Genomic DNA, 20,745 nt, shown 5'->3' on the forward strand with positions numbered 1-20,745 from the left:
GTGTGGCCTCTTTGTACGCTGTATTTGAGTGCTAGGCTCTGTTGCAAATGGGTTGCAAGCCCCAAGGGTAGCGTTGGCCTGGCGGCCTGGGGCAAAGCTGGAAACATCCGAAGGTCCCGGCAAAGGATGAGTCGACTGGCAGCAGAGCAACTTGTTTATTCTGGCATCGCAAAAGAGCAGCCGGTCAGGGCGACCACGTTACTCGAAGGAAGAAATCGAAGTCCTTTTGGCGTCCGGGGCAGCGGCGTTTTATACCCTCGGAGTCGAGGGCAAGAAGGAACGGCTTGGGATGAGGCGCCCGATACGGCGACGCTCAGACATGTTCAGACGTGACGTGCGCGTCCGCCGGGCCGGCGCCGGTCAGACCTCCTCGCCTCCCAGTTGGGGAGCTCCTCTCCCCGGCTGCCGGGCTTTGACAAGCGTGGGCACCAACATGCACACACACACACGACGACACGTGGCATTGAAACCTGCCTGGACGCGCTTGGCGGGAGGCGTTGCGGCAGCGATGAACGGGTCCAAATGACCGCCACTTTGAACGAAGCCCCGGCGTCCGTTGCATCCGCGCCGGCTATACCGCACGTCGTAGGCGAAACGTAACAGACCGCCCCGCCGGGAGAAGGAGATCCCGATGGTCAGGGGACTGCATCCGCGGTCCGGAGGGATGTCGCTCGATGATGCTCGTAATCGAAACCGGTCGTCCCTCGACGTTGCTTGAGCGTAGCGCACAGAGAAGGCCTCGTTCTCAAGTTCAGGATCACACAGGACACTGCAAAGTGACTTCGGGAGAGTTGCCATTTTTGTGCTCGTTCCCAGCAAGCGTTAGAACTACGCCGAAAAGCAACCGCTCAGTCAGCAAGCACGAGACAACCCTCACTAAGCTCTGCCAGGCTCTTTCCCCTTTTATACTACTGCCTAGTTCCTTACAGTAGTCAAGCAGCACTCAGAACGCGTCCACCAATTGGAAAATTGCACTAGAAAGCACATAATCACTTTGAAACACTAAACAAAAGCAATATGTTAAAAATCCTACCTCAGGAAGAAAACATCAGTAACAAACAACTTTGAGGCGGATTCCCACGTTAGGGGCTTCGACTTAAGCCATCGGCGTTACCGTTGAGACTCCCCTTTTTGTAACGCACCTCAAAGGAATATTGTTGCAAAGCGAGGCTCCAGCGCAGGAGGCGGCCATTTTTGGGAGAGATGGTCTGCAGCCATTGGAGAGGGCAATGATCCGTCTCAATGATAAACCTCGAGCCGGCTATGTAGCATGACAATTTCTGAACGGCCCACACGAGACACCCACACTCTTTCTCGGTGGCGCTGTACGCCTGCTCACGACAGATCAGCTTACGACTAGCATACAGGACGGGGTGTTCCACTTCTCCATTTTCCCGTTGGCACAGTACAACGCCCATGCCTCGCTCACTAGCATCGCACTGAACAACGAACCCTTTTGTGTAGTCTGGCGATCGTAGCACAGGCTGGCTTGTTAGGGCGCTCTTTAGGGCGCTAAAAGCTCTTTCCTTTGTCTCGCCCCAGACGACTGTTTGGGGCTCTGTTTTTCTTAGAGCATCCGTCAGGGGAGCCGCGATATCGGAGTACCTGGGGATGTACCTCTGATAGTAGCCGGCGACACCTAAGAACGACCGAATATCGGTCTTCGTGCGCGTATGCGGGAAGTCTCGCACAGCGGCCACCTTTATTTCAGAGGGGCGGCGACGACCCTGTCCAATCACGTGACCGAGGTAGACAACCTCGGCCTGTGATAATTGGCACTTGGGAGCCTTGACTGTCAAGCCCGCTTCGCGCAGGCGGGTTAGCACTGCCCGCAAGTGTGCCATATGCTCAGACCAGGATGCGGAGAATATCGCTACGTCGTCTATATACGGTAAAGCGAATTCTTCCTGTCCCCGCAACACTTTGTCCATGAGGCTTGAAAAGCAGTATGGCGCGTTCTTCAAACCAAAACTCAAAACTTTAGGACGGAATGTTCCCATTGGTGAAATGAACGCCGCATACCTACTAGCCTCTTCTGTAAGTGGAACCTGCCAATAACCCCTGACAAGATCTAGGGTGGAAATAAACTGAGCACTACTAACTTTCTCAAGGCGCTCCTCGATGTTAGGGATCGGATAAATTTGATCCTTAGTGATGGAATTAAGCCTGCGGTAGTCGACGCAAGGACGAGGTTCCTTGCCCGGTACCTCAAGTAAAATCAAAGGGGAGGTATAATCACTCTCACCCGCCTCAATAACACCGAGCTGTAGCATTTTCTTTACCTCAGCCTCCATAATATCGCGCTGGCGGGGTGACACCCGGTACGCCTTGGATCGTACTGGCTCTGGGGAGGTAAGTTCTATAGCATGAGTAAGGAGAGAAGTCCTACCAGGCCTCTCAGAGAACTGACCTTGAAACTCTTGTAAGAGTTGGTGTAGTTCGGTTTTCTGCTCAGCCGACAGCGGTGCTTTAATTATTAAGTCACTAATGACCTGATCAGTGTCTTCCCTGTTCGTCACTGAGCTTAGTCCCGGAAGCTCGACCGGAAGCTCTTCTAACTTGCCCGTGTCGGGCATTTCCTCTCCAGTACCTGGTGCCTTCAACGCTACAGGCTCAATTTTATCCAGTTCGGACGTGCTCTGAATATCAGCTTGCTGCGCCTCCGACCCTTTTTCATTGTTCGACAACGTCGGCCCCGCAACTACCGCCTTTGCAGCGAGCTCCCGAACTCTCGATCTGGTTAAGGCCTGAACGCTAGCCTAACCAAACAAAAGCCCCTTCTCGCGCAGGAGGTGATCGGACCTGTTCGAAAATAGGTACGGGTACTGGGGGGGGGCAGCATAGATGACACTACGGCCTCCGTCTCAAGTGCTCCGAAAGGTCCTTCAATAAGCACTTTTGCTACGGGCAGACACACGCTGTGAGCTTCCACGGCTTGCTTGATCCATGCGCACTCGCCCGTGAACATATCGGGTTCTACGTAAGAGGGGTGAACTACATCCATTGTAGCTGCGGAATCACGAAGCACTCGGCACTCTTTCCCGTTCACGAGGAAGTCTCGCATGTAAGGCTCGAGAAGCTTCATGTTCTCGTCAGTGCTACATAATGACAAACACACGACTTCTCTTTTTGTTTCTGGACACTGCGCCGAAAAGTGACCCGGCTTCTGGCACGTATAACACACGCGCGCTTGCGTCCTCTCGAACCGCTTTCTGCGTTCGGCTTCGGCTGCCGCCGTCTCCTTACGTTCGGTCGGACTGCTTTCACTCGCATCCGCACTACGTGCGTCCCCCCTTGCTCTCATGGGTGTGAACTTCGGCCTCTCAGACTTGGAGCCAAATTCACCCTTTTGACCGTCCTTAGCTCCGCGAGCCCGACGCGTCACAAACTCCTCGGCTAGCTCGGCGGCTTTAGCCACTGTACTAACGTCTGGCCTATCCAAGACCCAGTACCGCACGTTCTCAGGTAACCGACTATAAAACTGTTCTAGCCCGAAACACTGCAGAATTTTCTCGTGGTCACCAAACGCTTTCTCTTCTTTGAGCCACTCCTGCATGTTTGACATAAGCCTGTAGGCAAACTCTGTATATGACTCACTTCTGCCTTTTTCATTTTCTCGAAACTTCCGACGGAACGCCTCCGCTGACAGCCTGTACTTTTTTAGCAGACTCGATTTCACTTGGTCGAAATCCTCTGCCTCCTCTCTCTTCAAGCGAGCGACTACGTCGGCCGCCTCGGCGGGTAACAAAGTGAGCAAGCGCTGTGGCCACGTTTCCCGAGAGAACCCCTGCTTCTCGCACGTTCGCTCAAAGTTAACCAGGAACAAACCAATGTCCTCTCCAAGCTTAAACGGCCGCATCAGGTCAGTCATTTTGAACGATACCCGTTCTCCTGCACCGTGCGCCTGACTTGCATTACGAGCGCGTTCCATCTCTACCTCGAGACGCTTCATTTCCAAAGCGTGTTGACGGTCGCGCTCTTCTTTCTCTTTATCTTTTTGTTCTTTACGTTCGCGCTCGTCTTTCTCTTTTTGCTCTTTACGTTCGCGCTCGTCTTTCTCTTTTTGCTCTTTACGTTCACGCTCGTCTTTCTCTTTTTGCTCTTTACGTTCGCGCTCGTCTTTCTCTTTTTGCTCTTTACGTTCGCGCTCGTCTTTCTCTTCTTTTTGCTCCCTCTCCTCAATGGTCTCAAGGCATTCCGACAGCTCGTCATCCTCAGCCTCCAACTCAAGAATAGCCCTTAGCAGTTCTGGTTTTCTGAGTTTGTCTGAGACATCCAGACCCAACTCTCTTGCAAGCTCCAGCAATTTCGGTTTGCGCAACGACTTCAAATCCATGGCTGCTCCGAATGCTGCTTTCTCTACTGCCTACTATTGTCTTGCCGCAAACTAACCCGGCAGCAACGACAACACAATTACCAGCTCTGTTTCTGACACTAACAAAAGCCTGGCAAAACTCAGAAGAAGAAAGTCCCGCACTCACCAAACCTCGCAGCCAAGAATTCAGCGCAGTCGTTCCGCTGCAGGCAACCAGTCATCACAAAGGGCTCGTTGCACTGCTCCCGGATGGTCGTTGAGCTGCTCAGCATACAGTTGACCGCATATCTTCGCTGCTGGCCTCCGTTGTCGCGATCCCACCGCTGGCAACCAGTTGTTGCAAATGGGTTGCAAGACCCAAGGGTAGCGTTGGCCTGGTGGCCTGGGGCAAAGCTGAAAACATCCGAAGGTCCCGGCAAAGGATGAGTCGACTGGCAACCGAACAACTTGTTTATTCTGGCATCGCAAAAGAGCAGCCGGTCAGGGCGACCACGTTACTCGAAGGAAGAAATCGAAGTCCCTTTGGCGTCCGGGGCAGCGGCGTTTTATACCCTCGGAGTCGAGGGCAAGAAGGAACGGCTTGGGATGAGGCGCCCGATACGGCGACGCTCAGACATGTTCAGACGTGACGTGCGCGTCCGCCGGGCCGGCGCCGGTCAGACCTCCTCGCCTCCCAGTTGGGGAGCTCCTCTCCCCGGCTGCCGCGCTTTGACAAGCGTGGGCACCAACATGCACACACACACACGCACACACGACGACACGTGGCATTGAAACCTGCCTGGACGCGCTTGGCGGGAGGCGTTGCGGCAGCGATGAACGGGTCCAAATGACCGCCACTTTGAACGAAGCCCCGGCGTCCGATGCATCCGCGCCGGCTATACCGCGCGTCGTAGGCGAAACGTAACAGCTCGTATAGCGTCATGGCGCATCAAGACTGGAACCTGCCCAGCTGACGTGCAGTGGATGTGTGGACCCATACTTCCTCCCGCGGGACACTCGAGAAGATTTTGCCGCATGCTACGCTCGGATTGGTGTCGGCAAGCCCGCTTTTTGAAGGACTGCCTACGTATTGCCTGCGGCAAGGAAGGCGATAACCGGCGTCAGGCACGAGCTTTTAGAGACTGGACGAAGACAGCGGACCAGACCATCGAGTTCCTGTGGGCTTCTGTACGTCCCCAACTCCCGAAGAAGAATCGGGTGGTGAATGCCGGCCAGGACGTCCTTCTGCTTGGAGATGCCCAGATTCCGCAGCAGCACAGAGAATTGCTCAAGCTTGGCCCCAAGTACTGCTTTGAACCAGTGCTGTCTCCGCCGGAAAAGGGGGCTCTGGTGAAGAACATTACCCGCCGCGTCACTGAGGAAGACCGCCATCGCTGTGTAGTGGAGTGCGTCGACGCATTGACAAAAACTGTAGGTAGGCCACGGAACTCTAAGGTCCTACGACCTTTAGTTACGTTCCTCAATGAGAATTAATTGCGCCTTATGGTGTCGGATAAGGAAGGATTTTTCGTTGTGCTCCCCGAGACATCATACTCGCAGGAAGCAAAAGCGGCAATAGATAAGAACTTCAAAAAGGTTAAGGTGAAGTGTGAACGAGTAAGGGACCGTGCAGTCGAAATGCTAACGGAGTGTAACCTCATCTCGCTTGCTTCTAGTGTAAAGAAAGCTCCAGCTCCAAGTCTTGAATTGTTTTTGCCGCAAAAACTCACAAACAGAATATCCCCTTTCGCACAATTGTGTCCGAGCGCCACACTTGGCAACACGCACTATCCGGCTATCTACAAAAGAACCTCAACGCTTTATAAGTAGTCGACCCCTATGCTGTTCCTGACTCACAGGCGATCGTCCGGTACCTCCAAGATAGCAACCCAGGAACCTGTTTCGGATTTAGCATTGATGTTGAAGATTTGTATTATTTCCTACCTCATGGCAAGCTCTTGTCCACCGTGAAGGAATGCATCACACTCAAAAACGATGAAGTAGCATTTACTGATCGCAGCGGTATCACAGTAGAAGCCTTTTTAGAACTGCTTTCTTTTTACCTGTGTTCAACTTTTGTGGAATGGCGCTGTTGGTTGGTTGGTTGGTTGTGAAACTTTATTTCCAGCGGATATAGAGGAGCGACACGAAGTCGCCCCCCGCTTAAACGGCGGCCGCTATCCCTTGGGCAGCGGCGGCGTCTTCAGCCAGCTGGAGGAGCTTGATCTGTATCCCCGGCCCGGGGCTGAGCAATAGAGCCTCCCAATGAGCAGAGTCGGTAATGAAGTGACTCGCGGGTAGGGACTGCGGGCAGTTCCAGATCATATGATTTAGATCGGCTTTCGCATCACAATTTTAGCATTTGTTTGAGTAGAGTCCTTCCGAATAGAAGCTACATATTTGGGGATTTGGATAGGTGTTAGTTTGAAGTTTACGCCAGGCTTTGGCCTGTTGCTCGGAGAGCGTTTTATCTACTGGGGGGAATCTGAGTCTTGCAAGCCTGTAGTACTGCAGGATTTCTCTGTAAGAAAACAACCTGTCCTTGCCAGATTATAGGGCGGGGGGGCTGCACGACCCAGCTCGGCGGGACAGTTCTCGAGCTAGGTTATGAGCCGCCTCATTACCAGCAAGGGAAGCATGAGCAGGCGTCCAGATTAGGCGAATGCGCCGCGTGGGCTGATAATTTAGCAGAATTCGTGCTGCTTGTGGGGAGATTCTTCCAAACGTGTAGTTACGTATAGCCAATTTTGAGTCGCTGACAATGGTTTCTGCCGAGGATCCCACAATGGCTAGAGCAATGGCTGTTTCTTCTCCAACATGTGTGTGCTGTGTGCGTATAGTGCCCCCCGTTATGAGTGTACCACGTTCCGTGGTGACCACAGGTACCATCTTGTCAGCCGAAGAATCTGCCGCATCTACATATACCACAGAGGTATCATTAAGAAAGCGTTTGCCTAATGATTTGGCTCTCTCTGTACGACGTGCAGCGTGGAAATCTGGGTGCATGTTCCGAGGTAGTGGAGGAATGACCAGAAGCTTTCGTATATGTTTGGGAAGGTCAGTTGTGGGTCCGCCTTGTCGTTCGTATGTTATGCCTAGTGTGGACAGAATGTGTCTGCCAGTTGGTGTGGCCCATAGTCGTTTGTACTGCGAGACGGTTACCGCTTCAATAATCTCGCTTAGGGTGTTATGAAGACCGAGACCTAACACTTTCTCAGTCGCTGTGTGCATCGGTAGCCCAACTGCCTGTTTGACGCATTTTCTGATTATGGCCTCCACTTTCTCTTTTTCAGCTGACTTGAGATGTAGGTAAGGGCATACGTAAGCTATGCGGCTTATCACAAAGGCTTGTACTAAACGGAGAGTATTGCTTTCCTTCAAGCCCGAGTGGCGGTTACTATTGCGGCGAATGAGTCACATAATTTGCTGCGAGGTTCCCTGAAGCCTCCGAATTACGTCACCATTGAAGCCGTGTTCTTGTAGAATTAGGCCCAAGATTTTAAATTTGGGCACTCGAGGAATGGGGACTCCGCGAATACTGAGTTCGATGGCCGGTGGGGTTTGCGCAAGGGATCTGATGTTGCGGAATATGAGAAATTCAGATTTGGCTGGAGAGCACCGCAGCCCCCTAGGGTCTACATAGTTCCCCACGATATCTATTGCATGCTGTAGTCTCTCCTCGATTTCCGCATCATTACCCTCGGCGGTCCACAAGGAATGGCGCGGGACAATTTTCTTGCAAAAACAGGGTGTGTGTATTGGTTCTCGTGTAGCCCCGATACTAAGTAGCATTTTTCTTGCAAAAGTAGACGTAGCGATCAAGGAAAATCTTGACGGTCTTGCTTTTAAGATCTGGAGATATGCAGATGACTTTCTAATACTAATGAAAAAGGGAGGGCACGCTAGGCGCGCGGTTGATGTGTTCAAATGTGTTGATGTGTCTAAATTTCACGTTCGAAATGCCGGAACAAGATGAACTTCAGTTCCTAGGTGTAAAACTGATGTTCAAGGAGGGCCACACTTGTTGGGTTAATAAACCGCGCTCCAAAAAGCCGATAGTGAACTTTTGCTCAGGGCACACAAAACTGGTAAAAAACGGCATAGCCCTATTCTGCCTAAGATCTGCTCTAGAAAAATCTTGTGTGCACTCCGTCGCAGACGGTGTTTCCTTGCAAGTACAACGACTGACCGCGGCAGGTTTCCCCCTCTCTGTGATATCACGAACATGCGAAAAACTAATTGGCAATTTCAGAGGTCTCCGGACCACGAACCGAGGTGAAAAAACGGGAGCCAAAAAGAAAGCAGTGGCCGTTCCCTACGTGCATAGATTTGCGCACAATCTGAGGAATGTTGCTCGTCGTTTTAATGTCGACGTGGTCTGTACAGCACCCCAAAAGCTTCAACGCCTGTGTCCGATGACTGGGACTGATGTCCATGAATGGAAGAAAAAAATGCACCCCTTTAGGTGTTCGGTGCGGCACAGATCAAGATTTGTGGATTGTGCGCGTTCGGTGGTCTACCAGATTCCTTTCACTTGCCAAAAGGTGTATATCGGACAAACCGGGCGCTGCTTAAACATTCTAAACATTGCGCTCAGTGCGAAGATAAAGACAACTTTAAGGCAACATTTCAGAAAACCGAGGTACTGTACCGGCACCGCCACCAACGTACTAGAGAGATCATGGAAGCGTTTTTTATAAAGAAGAAGATTAACACGTGCATCAGTCAACCCTCTATCACACTATGTGATACGGAGATACGGTTCTTGTGCAACACCTGATTTGCCATGGGTCATAGAAGGAGAAGAAAAAAATAGGGCGCCCTGCGCTATCTGGTCTGTTTTTTTTTAGTTTGTTCCAAGGGTTGATTGCCTCATGGGATTGCTGACTGCCGTTTTTTTGGACAATTTTATATATGTGTTTTCCTCTTGAATAAAATTTTAGCTGCGAGACAGCGCTTGTGCTGTGCACCTCTTCTTCGTCCGTCGTCTATGTTCGCGCTGTATTTTTTCCTTTAAAATGTACGTAACCCAACTAGCCCAACTTTCCATCCTATTACTACAAGGAGAGCGAACAGGTCAATAATTTCAGAAGCGCCACCCACGACTACACAAATGGCTTACTTCATATATATGTGCGGCGCTTCGCAAGCCGTTGCACATACCTAATCTCGCCCCAGTAACATCTTTTCAGCAATTACACCATTGAAAAAGCATCGTTGCTGCCATCTGCGCCACCATGTAAGAGAAGGCGAAGGAAGTGCGGAAACATGCAAGCGATGATGGTGACGGACGGGAGTACGCCGCGCTCAGTTGTGCAGGATCACCGATTCTGCCCACATTTATGCTCCTTAGTGGAAAATGCGCCGAGGTGTTCGCGTAGGTAAACTCTTCGGTATACGATCGAAGCAAGGAAAAAAACGATGTAAAGCCCGTTAACATTTACAGTAAACAATATGTCGCTTCGGGGTTAACGCTTAGCGCACAACATTTCATATATACGGCACCAAAATTAAATGCCCATATCGCCGTAACTTGATGAAGCCGCTCAACGGAACTCCAAGGGCTAGCCGCTCAAGCGGGAATGAACGCCATTCTGTTACAAGAATATGACTCTGAGGTCGTCCACAAGGCAGGAAAAAGAAACCGTACGCGGACGCGCTGACATGAATGGCAGGCCGTAAAACTGAGAGGTCACAGCCACAGTATAGGGGGCTCAACTCAAGCAATGACGGCGCCCCAGGAAAGTGGAGCTTTGTGCTGGTAAAGAGACTTAGCCCGGAGAAACAGGGCGGGCGCTAAATGGCAGCTCCGGGATCATACTAAGAGTGAACACTGAGCATGCCCAGCAGCATAGCCAACCAGGTGCAGACAGACATTGTGGTTACAACGAGTAAACACTCATCGTAGAAAACCAGAACATACAAAGATGTTTAAAGCATTTCAGCGCTCGCAAAGCTAAAAACCACGTATCCCTAACACAAACGATCGAAGAAGACGCCCGATTTTACATTGCATTAAGCAACTTAAGTTCTCTTTGCAGTAGAACGCGCGACGTATCACTGGCGGTCACTCTTCGGGCTGTGTTTCTGCGCTGTCTCTTTGGAAATGAACTGCGCGGCAGAAACTACGCTTTGTAGAATGTTAAGAAATGTATGCTCATTGGAGCCGAATATCTGAAAGGCATCGGCAACTGGTGGGCGACTGCATGGCATCTGACAATTTTCTTCGCCGGTGAGCGTTCACACAAATATGTTTTTAGGGTGGCCCGTCACGAGCCGACAGAAACACTAACAATATTGGTTCGAAGTAAACCGTGCGTAAATATTGTCTACAGCGGATAGTTTCGGGTATAAAACTGGTATTACTCTTTACAGAAAATAATAGGTTTTCCTAACGCCTCCTCAGTAGGCATTCTGCGCAATGAGTAAATGGAAGCTGGCCGCAGACCTCCTTCGTGCACAAACCTCCTTTCGCTCTTGCGGTCCCTTTCCCACAATCCGCACGGCACTTCGAGTTTCCCTTACGTTATGATCTAGTCGAAGCTATAGCAAGAACGCTGCTTTTGTGTACAACATGCAACGCGGAATTGCAGAAAATGCACAACTGTTTCCAAAGCGATGTTGCCGCAAGAAATTAAGTGGTAGAGAACAACCGCGCCTTCCCTTCTATGGAATATACATTGAGGGCGTTCTTCTCTTCACGCGATAGAAAGTGCAGCATTATTAGGATCGGGATTAAAAGTGTCGAGCACAGTCACACATTATTCTCTGCTACTCCACGTTAGGAAAAGAGGATAGGAGGAAAAGAGGAAGAAATTGATGAATAACGGGCTAAGCTGCCACACGATGCCTGAGGTAACTCGTGATGCCTCCAGCTGATTGCATGCAGCCGTTAAGCAGTTTCGATTACTAAGACTGGCGTTTCGTAAAAGACTGCTGCCCGGGCATGTGTAGCCTCAAACCTGAAGCACGATTTTCGCTGCGTGCCGACGTTGTCCAGTTTCGAGCCACGGATGAATACCGTCTCTTTGGCGGGGGGCTAAGAGCTGGTTCCTTCCGGCATAGAGGCGACCCAGGCCGAGTACGTGGAAGATGGCATCGAGTGTGTTATACGGGCAGCAGTTGCACCAGTCTCCACATTACGTTTTGGAAAGCTAGCGTTTCGTGCGACCCGCCAAGTCTCAACAGGCGGAACAGGCTATTTGAAGACCGTCTTCAGATATTAAGCCGAAGCCAAAAACGAGCCCGTGTAGAGTCTGTGAATCCGATCTTATCGGCAGTCTGTTTAATTCATTATTGATTCCATTGCTACTTTAATGTCCCAGATTTTTCTTGACGATCTTTAAAAGTGCTTTGGTCGTGCGTCCATGCTTTCCTACATCGATCACAGGCCGCCTGTGCGGATGTCTCATACAGCTTTAAGGGTAAACGCGTTTCCTGAATTCTAAAAACTGATATTGTTATTACTTACGTTGGGATACATGTTTCTGAATAGTTATGGATCCTAACAGTAATAGTTATGTTAACAATTCAACAATAGTTAGCCAGTGTGCTAGTTAGCACCTCGTAGCTCTGATGTACTGCACCGCTGACAATACTGTGCCGAAAAAAATCGCTCCTCTAAATGAAGGAGCCTATTTTTAGAAATTGTGTAAAGTATTAGGCGAAACACTCTAGCCGTACCAGCCCCCTATACCTATATAGCCGTTATTAACTACGAGACAGCATCTGACTCAGTCGAAAGCTCACAAGTCATGAAGGTATTGCGGAATCCGAGTGTAGAGAACTCCTTACTCAGAATACTATAACGTCTCCGCAGCTACGACAATGCCTTATAAAGTCATAAATAAAATGGTAATAAGCAAGAAATGTCAGGGAGGGAGACACAATCTCGTCAATGCTATTCACCACCTCTTTACAGGAGGTATTCCGACGCCTGAATAGAGAACAGTTGGAGGTAAGAATTAATGGAGAATAACCAAGTAATCTGCTATTCGTCGATGACATCGCCTTGTTATGTCACTTAGAAGATAAACTGCAAAGCATCAATGAGTTAGACACGCAGAGCAGAACGGTGGGCCTAAAATTTACCATGCAGAAAACTAAAGTGATGGTAAACAGTCTCGCAAGAGAACAGCAGTTCACAATTGGCAGCTAGGGGCTGGAAGTGGTAAAGGAATACTACTTAGGGCAGGTAGTGGCAGCTGATCCGGATCATGAGAGGGAAATAACTAGAAGAATAAGAATAGGGTGCAGCGCATAAGGCAGGTTCTCAGATCATGAATGTCAGTTGCCAATATCTCTCAAGCGAAAAGTATACAACAGCTGCATCTTCCCGGTAGCCACGTATGGTGCAGAAACATGGACGCTAACGAAGAGAGTACAGCTTAAGCTAAGGACAAGACAGGGAGCTAGGGAAAGAAAAATAATAGGTGTAACATTAAGAGACCGGAAGCTGGCAGAGCGGGCGAGGGAACAAACGCGAGGTAATGACATCCATTCGAAATCAAGAGGAAGAAATGTGTTTGGGAAAGGCAGATAACTGCTGGTAACGGAGTGGATTCCAAGAGAAGGCAAGCGCAGCAGGGGGCTGCAGTACGTAAGATGGGCGGGTGACATTAAGAAGTTCAGGGGGGGGGGGGGGGATACTGTGGCCGCAGTTGGCGTAATTTGTATAGACATGACAGAGACATCACACTATCAATCAGGTAATCGAGAAATACGCAGAATGTAACGAACCCCTATATAGAGCATTCATTGATTACGAAGAAAGCATTCGACTCAGTGGAAACCTCAGCAGTCATACAGGCATTGCGGCATCAGGGTGTAGAAGAGCCTTATGTCAAAATACTGGAAGATCTATACAACCACTGGACAGCTACCATAGTCCTCCATAAAGTCAGCAATAAAATTCCAATAAGGAAGGGCGTCAGCCAAGGAGACACGATCTCGCCAATGCTATTCACCGCCTGTTTAAAGGAGGTATTCCGAGGTCTGAACTGGGAAAAAAATTGAGATAAGAGTTGATAGAGAATACCTAAATGATCTGCAATTCGCTGATGACATTGTCTTGTTGAGTCACTTTGTAGATGAACTGCAAAAGCATGATGAATGATTTAGACAAGCAGAGCAGAACGGTGGGGGTAAAAATTAACATGCATAAAACCAAAGTAATGTTGAACAGTCTTGCAAGGGAACAGCAGTTCACAACTGGAAACGACGTGCTGGAAGTGATAAAAGAATACGCGTATTTAGGGAAGGTAGTGACAGCTGATCCTGATCATGAGAGGGAAATAACTAAAAGGAGAAGAATGGGATGGAGCGGATATGGCATATTCTCTCAGATCATGAATAGCAGTTTACCAATATCCCTCAAGAGAAAAGTGTACAACAGCTGTATCATATCGGTACTCACCTACGGGGCAGAAACGTGGAGACTAACGAAAAGGATTCAGCTTAGGTTAAGGACAACGCAGCGACCCATGGAAAGAAAAATGATAGGCGTATCGTTAACGAATAGGAAGCGGGCATAGTGGGTGAGGGAACAAACACGGGTTGATGACATCCTGGTCGAAATCGAGAGGATGAAATGGGCTTGGGTAGGGAATGCAATGCGAAGGCAAGACAACCGCTGGTCCTTACGGGAAACGGAGTGGATTCCAAGAGAAGGCAAGCGTAGCAGGGGTCGTAGAAGACTAGGGGGGCGGATGAGATTAGGAAGTTCGCAGGCCTAGGTTGGTCGCAGTTGGTAAAGGACCGGGTTAATTGGGCAGACATGGGAGCGGCCTTTGCCCTGCAGTGGGCGTAGTCAGGCTGATGATGATGATGATGATGATGATGATGATGATGATGTTAGAGGCGTGGCAGTGGACGTAGTCAGGCTGATGTTGGTGTTGATGTCCGAAGCCACACCGTTACCTTGAAGCGCGAGAGATAAGTAGGTGGAGGAGCGAACGCCACACGGCTTAGCTGATGATGAGGCAGCGAGGTCCCACAGCTCCAGACAATGAGACAGCTACTGTATCACAGCTGCAGCCGTGTAACGCGCGTATCACGAATGGCGTGGGATTCACGCTAAGTACTTCAAACGAAGCGGATGTGTGTCGCTCGTGCTCCCTCCAGCAGTGCTAACACACCTACTTCGCATTTCATTAAATATGAAAATATGGAAATAAGCTATCAATTTTTATCATTTGTGGGCTTATTGCAATATTAAAAGTATAATTATTGAATCGAATATACTTAATTGTCTAGAAAGCAGAACAAAAAACCACCACATTTTACCGGTGGGATACGAACCCACGACCTCCTAATTTCGCGTCGGTTGCTCTACCAACTGAGGTACGACAATCCGGCGGCTGTACGGCAGCGGAAGCGAAATTAGGAGGTCGTGGGTTCGTATCCCACCAGTGGCATGTCGTTAATTACTTTTTGTTTTAGTCAAATAACTAAGTGATGCAATAACTGCACCACTGATATCTCTACTCACGTTCCAACTAAATAAAAGTTAGAAGAACAACACACTGATATCGATCGCGCGAGATAATTCATATGAAGAATCGAGTGGCAAGGCTAAAAAGCCAAAAAGGCAACACACAATTATTGAAACGTTAACCTGAATAATTTTATAATTACAGCACCGAACAACTTATTGAACTATTTGAACAAAAGGAAGTGCCCGCGTAGTGAATTGCCCCCAGGCGATGCTTTTAAACAGGCCAAAAACTTCAGCGAATACTTCAAATCAGTGTTCGCTTTTGGAAACGATGCTACAGCAGTTTAATAAAGGTTCATACCCAATCAGAGAAATCGGAGATATTTATGTTATTGCTAAATATTGGCGAAAAATCCTGTGGTCCTGATAAAATCGCGAAAACATTTCTGGAGCGATACGCCGAATGGGTTTCGATATGCTTACTTCTCATTTATGCAAAATCTTTAGAAGGAGACCAGATATCTAAGGATTGGAAAGTAATGAAAGTTGTCCCTATGTACAAATCAGGCGATCGCTCCGTCCCCTCAACTTTAGCCCTATGTTACTCACTTGCACGACATGCAAAATGTTTGAGCGCATTCTGAACTTTGTCGAAGAATGTAATATATTGACTGGTGAGGAACACAGTTTTTTGTAGGGTTTGTCTACTACCACTTAATTACTGGAAACTATTCATGGTCTAACGTGAATTATCGAAATGCTGGGGCAAGTATAGAAATTTCCCTATCAAAGTTTTTCATCCAGTATCTCACCCTAAATCATTACATAAAAATAGGTTCCAATTACAAACTGGATGATATGCCACGTATCATGTTGACACCAATTTGTCCCGTATGGAAAATGAAAATGAAAATTGGTATTTGAGAAAAAGAAACGACGAAGAAACTGTCTCCCATATCTCTGTGCGCACCCGAACAGCGCCGTACGGGAAGAGATAAAGGAGGAAGTGAAAGAAGAAAGGAAAAAAGAGGTGCCTTAGTGGAGGTCTCCGGAAAAAATTTCGACCACCTGGGGATCATTAATGTGCGCACTGACATCCCACAGCACAGCAGTAAGAAGCGCAATCCTCGAATTATGTTGAAGTTTTCTTGGGGGTACCCCAGGGTACCCGTTACTAGCACCTCTACTTTTTCCTTTAAACATAAATGATATTCCACATAACAAAGACGCCACGGATCGCATGTTTGCATGTCACTGCTCTATTGATGAAGAAATTCAGTACTCAAACGACCATATTTTTCCAAACAAAGCATTAACTAATATAGCAGACTGTAGCTAAAATTAGCAGATGGCTATTAATTTAGAGAAAACAGTAGGTATGTCAATTGCGAGGAAGAAAAAAACCCTGAACATCTGTTACAAAATTAATCAAAGAGAAATAAAACCGCTGGATGAATATAAATACCTTGGTGTTGTACTGTCTTCCGATGAAAAAGTGGAACAAGCAGATCCCTTACACACTATATGAACAAAGCTCTTACCGGGCTTTTCTCTCTGAAACGATGTATTGCGTCGGCATCCCCTACTGCTAAGTTGCTGGCTTAGAGATCCTTGCTGTGTTATATGATTCAATATAACCTTATCTGCTGGTTTCTTTGCACAAAACAAATAACGAAACTAGAGGGTGCCCAGAGGAGGGAGTTCGATTTATTTATAATAATTGCAGAAGAAGTGACTCTACAAGCAATCTCGTTTACAAAGCTTGCCTCCCCACTATCAGTAGCCAAACCCATTTCTTATGCCTGAAGTTTCTTTACCTAGTTTTGAGGGGAGCTCTTAACGAAGTCTTTCACCAATACCTCTCCTGTTTATTAATGACAAACACGCGGACAAAACATTCTAAACGTTTAACGGAATTTAGATTTGATTGTGACATTTTTATGCATTCTTACTTCCCTCAAGCAGTCGGGGAATGGAACGGACTCAGAAAAGATAGTCAGCAGCCTGTCACAAGACAAATTCCTATAGAGGCTAAGAGATGATCATCCTTCTTGACCCCTGTCATGAGAAATTACTGATAGCGTTTTCATTAGTATAATACCTATTGTTTGAACTTAAGGTAGAAACGCCTCCTTTGTTTCGCAATTTGTCTTGTGTAATTGTGATATAGCAGCTTTTTATTTTATACATGAATCGTGTCTAGAATGTAATGCTGTGCCGCGGCGATCAAAATGCTGACTTGATTTTCGGCGGCAGTCTCTTTTTTTCAGTGTTTTGTTTTAGTTCTTGTGCCCGCATTTGCATGTCCTGCATTCTTTAGCTTAAATTTCACCCTATCATATAACCACCTCTAAGAGGTGGTATAATAGCATTAGAAACAGTAAATATAAATAAATATAAAAGCAAAGTTCAGTTCACAACGATAAATAATTTACGAATCATGAATACCTTCTTCCACAAACGGGAGAATAAGAAGTGGACGTGAAAGAGCCCCAAAGCTGAGACTAAAAATAAAATAGGCTTCATATTAAGCGCCCACCCTGGCATCGTGCAGGATGTGGAGGTCGTCGGAAAGGTGCATTAAAATGACCACAGGATGGTAGCGTCTCAAATTAGACTAGGCTTGAAGAGGGAACGAAAGAAACAAGTGCAGCGGAAGCCCATTAACGAGTTAGTGGTAAGAGGAAAAGTAGAGGAATTCAGGATATCGTTGCAGAACAGGTATTCGGCTTTAACTGAGGACGACGACCTTAATGTTCAAGCTATGAACGATAATCTCAGAGCTTTCATTACTGAATGCGCAGTAGAAGTAGGCGGTGGGATTGTTAGTCGGGATACTGGCAAGCTCTCTCTGGAGACGAAAGATCTGATTAAGAAACGTCAAAGCATGAAAGCGTCAAAACCGACAAAAAGAATGGAACTGACAAAGCATCAAAGTTAAAGCGCAATGGAAATGACGTAGGGAAGCTTAATATGGATAAAATTGGGCACGCTCTGGATAACGGAGGTAGCCTGAAATCGGTGAAGAGGAAATTAGCAATCCGCAAAAATAAGATGTGCGCATTAAGAGACAAAGAGGGCAATTTTATTACCGATGTGGATAAGATAGTTAATGTAGCAAAGAATTCGAGGCAAATTCATGTAGTAGCGTAGGTAATCGGGACATATGAGATAGGACGTAGCTCAAAGGAATGACACCGGGCCAGTAACTAAAGAGGAAGCAGAAGAAGTCTTAGGAGCATGCAAAAAGAAAAAGCTGCTGGCTAGAATCAGGTTAAAGGAGGTCTGTTGAAGGACGTTGGAGAGATTGCAGTAGCGAAACTTCCCACCCTGAATACGCAGTGTCTTATAACCTTGAGCCTACCAGAAAATGGGAAGAACGCTAACATAATTTTAATCCTTAAGAAAAGGGACGTCAAACACCTGAAAAATTAGAGACCGATCACTTTACTGTCTATTGTCTTCAAGTATTAACTACTTTAATTGGCAAGAAAATCAGGAGAGCCTTACAATTCGATCAGACGGCTTATTAGGCAGACTTTCGCAAAGGCTGCTCGACAATATACCGTATTCAAACTCTCAATCTGGTGGTGGACAAATGCGCGCTATATAATGAATACCTATATATAGGCATCATAGATTACGGGAAAAGATTAATTTAACCGAATCTTTGATAGCCATACAGGCTTTATAGAATTAGGGTGTAGATGTGTGACGCGTGAGAATACTGGAAGGCATGTAAAATGGTTTCACGGTCACCATAGTGCTTCGTAACGTCAGCAATAAAATTCAAGCAAGGCGGTCGGCAAGAGAGACATCATCTTGACAGTGCTGTTCACAGCCTGTTTACAGTATATTGTTACGTATAACACTTTAGTAAACTGCGATTCGCTGATGATACTGCCTTGCCAAATCACTCAGGGGAGGAACTGCAAAACATGATCAATGGCTTACGCAGGCGGAGCAGTATGGTTGTTCTTCAAATTAATACTCAGGAAAACAAAATTGTGTTCAACAGTCTCGGAAGGGAACATAAGTTTACAATTGGTGGCCAAGTGCTGGAAGTGGTAACGGACTACACCTACTTGGGGCAGGTAGTGACAGCAAATCCTTATCACGAAAGGGAAATGACTCGAAGTGTAGCAATGGAGAGGAACGCATTTCGCAGGTTTTGTCAGATCATGAATGACACTTTACCAATCTCCCTCAAGAGAAAAGTATATAACAGCTGCATCTTTCCGGTACTCAGCTATGCGGCAGAGACCTGAAGGCTAACGAAAAGGTTCAGCTTAAGTTGAGGGCAACTCAGCGAGTTATGGAAATGAAATTGACAGGTGTAACGTTAACAAACAGCAAGAGGGCAGGGTGGGTCAGGGAACAAACGCGGGTTAATTAAGTCCTAGTCAAAATCACGAAGAAGAAATGGCCTTGAGCAAGGCATGTAAAGCGAAGGCAAGATAACACATGATCGTTAAGGGCAATAAACTTGATACCAAGAAAAGGGGAGCGTAGTAGGGGCGGTATGCCGCAAGAAGCTTCGCTCTTTCTCAAAATACATATTTAGAGATGGTTCCACAATTAAACGTGGGCCGCAGAATGCTACTCTAAGCTAAACAGTTGAATTATTCGAGCTCGAATTTCGCAAACATAATCCCCATTAGGCTGGCATATTACTTGCCGCCGTCGATGAGAAATCGGATATTCTCATCTTGTGCGACAACGGCTAAATAATACACGCCATGACGTCAGCAATTGCACCGCTAGCGCCATCTAGTTTGTCGGTCGTAGAGATTCGTAAAGGAGGCCGGGGGGGGGGGGGGGGGGGGGGAGGATTGATGACGCCTTTTCAAAGTCAAGCTTAGTTTGGACAGAACTGCACAAATTTGAAGACTTTCGTCAAAAAGTGTCTTTAAACCTCGCGAAAAATAATTTCCTCCCCCTCCATCCCTCCAAAGCCAACAAACGAGATGGCGCCACCAGTGTAACCGCTGAGCGAACGGCTTCTTTCGTTACGTCGTCGCCGCAGACGATGTGAATATCCAGCCTGTTCTGATCGCGTCAGGCAAGTACTCCAAGCACATGTGGTACATAGCCGACAAAGTGCGATATGGATTCGAAATTTGTGCACGAACAGTTCACCAGCTTAGCTGAGAAGAGCATTATACGGCGCGCTTTTAACTGCGACACACGATGTATTAGTGGCGGGCTTCCCTCAGAAAAGCTGCGTGTATTGAGGTTTCCTTTCCTTACTTAAGCAATGCCGTTACTAATTAGCGTTCACTTGTGCACAGCCATATTCCAGCACAGCAAAGTTATACAGCTTTGTCTAAAACTTGGCTGCCCGAATAATTCGTCTGTACCCAGAGCTCTAGTCGAGAACACCGCCTATTCGTGTAGTCACTTGAGGCGAGTCTTATTTTGTCGGGTGAAAATATGAGTTATTGAGCTGCTGCCCTGGCACAAAATAGTTCAGCTGCTAGCCAATGCAATGTTGCGACTTCTTTGTTTTGTCGACGTCCGCTGCGGTGTAGCCATTTTTACTCTAGGAAAGTCGCTAATCTGATACCCCGTGGATACATTGTGTTTGAAGGGGCCTGAAGGTTCAACGGTAAAGCCGCTGAATTTGTGACGCCGTTGCATCTCTCGGCCATCCAAACGTCGTCGAGATGCTCTCACATTCTTGCATTGCTGGAGAGGTTTAGCATAGAGAGATCCATTTAGTGCGATGCCATACCGAAACGTTCCGACAGCCATGCTTGGGCGCCCACCTGCAACTGAAAAGGCGCAGCTAGGTACCTGCGTAAGCGGATCAAGATAGCGTAACGCGCATTTTGCTGTTCTAAAAACCTCTTGTCTGGGGTCAATTATCACCGCGTAACTGCACGTGCCTCGGCGGTTCCTTTTGACGACAGTGTCTCAGCTGCGCTCCGCGTGCAACGCCCATAGCTTCGGCTACCTTTGCCTCGCTTTCCAGTCTTTTTTTTTTCTTGAAGCACAATGGTCCTTCGGATGATGC

At 47.7% G+C, this 20,745-nt stretch overlaps 1 protein-coding gene across 1 annotated transcript in view; it reads right to left on the minus strand.

Annotated features, from left to right (window-relative positions):
• Nucleotides 1-20,745, minus strand: part of LOC144094168 (uncharacterized) — a 459,487-nt gene that overhangs the window by 256,295 nt on the left and 182,447 nt on the right. The gene's annotated exons all lie outside the window — the stretch shown is intronic.

The sequence above is a fragment of the Amblyomma americanum genome, chromosome 6 (assembly GCF_052857255.1).
Source record: "Amblyomma americanum isolate KBUSLIRL-KWMA chromosome 6, ASM5285725v1, whole genome shotgun sequence".
Classification (NCBI taxonomy): Eukaryota; Metazoa; Arthropoda; class Arachnida; order Ixodida; family Ixodidae; genus Amblyomma; species Amblyomma americanum.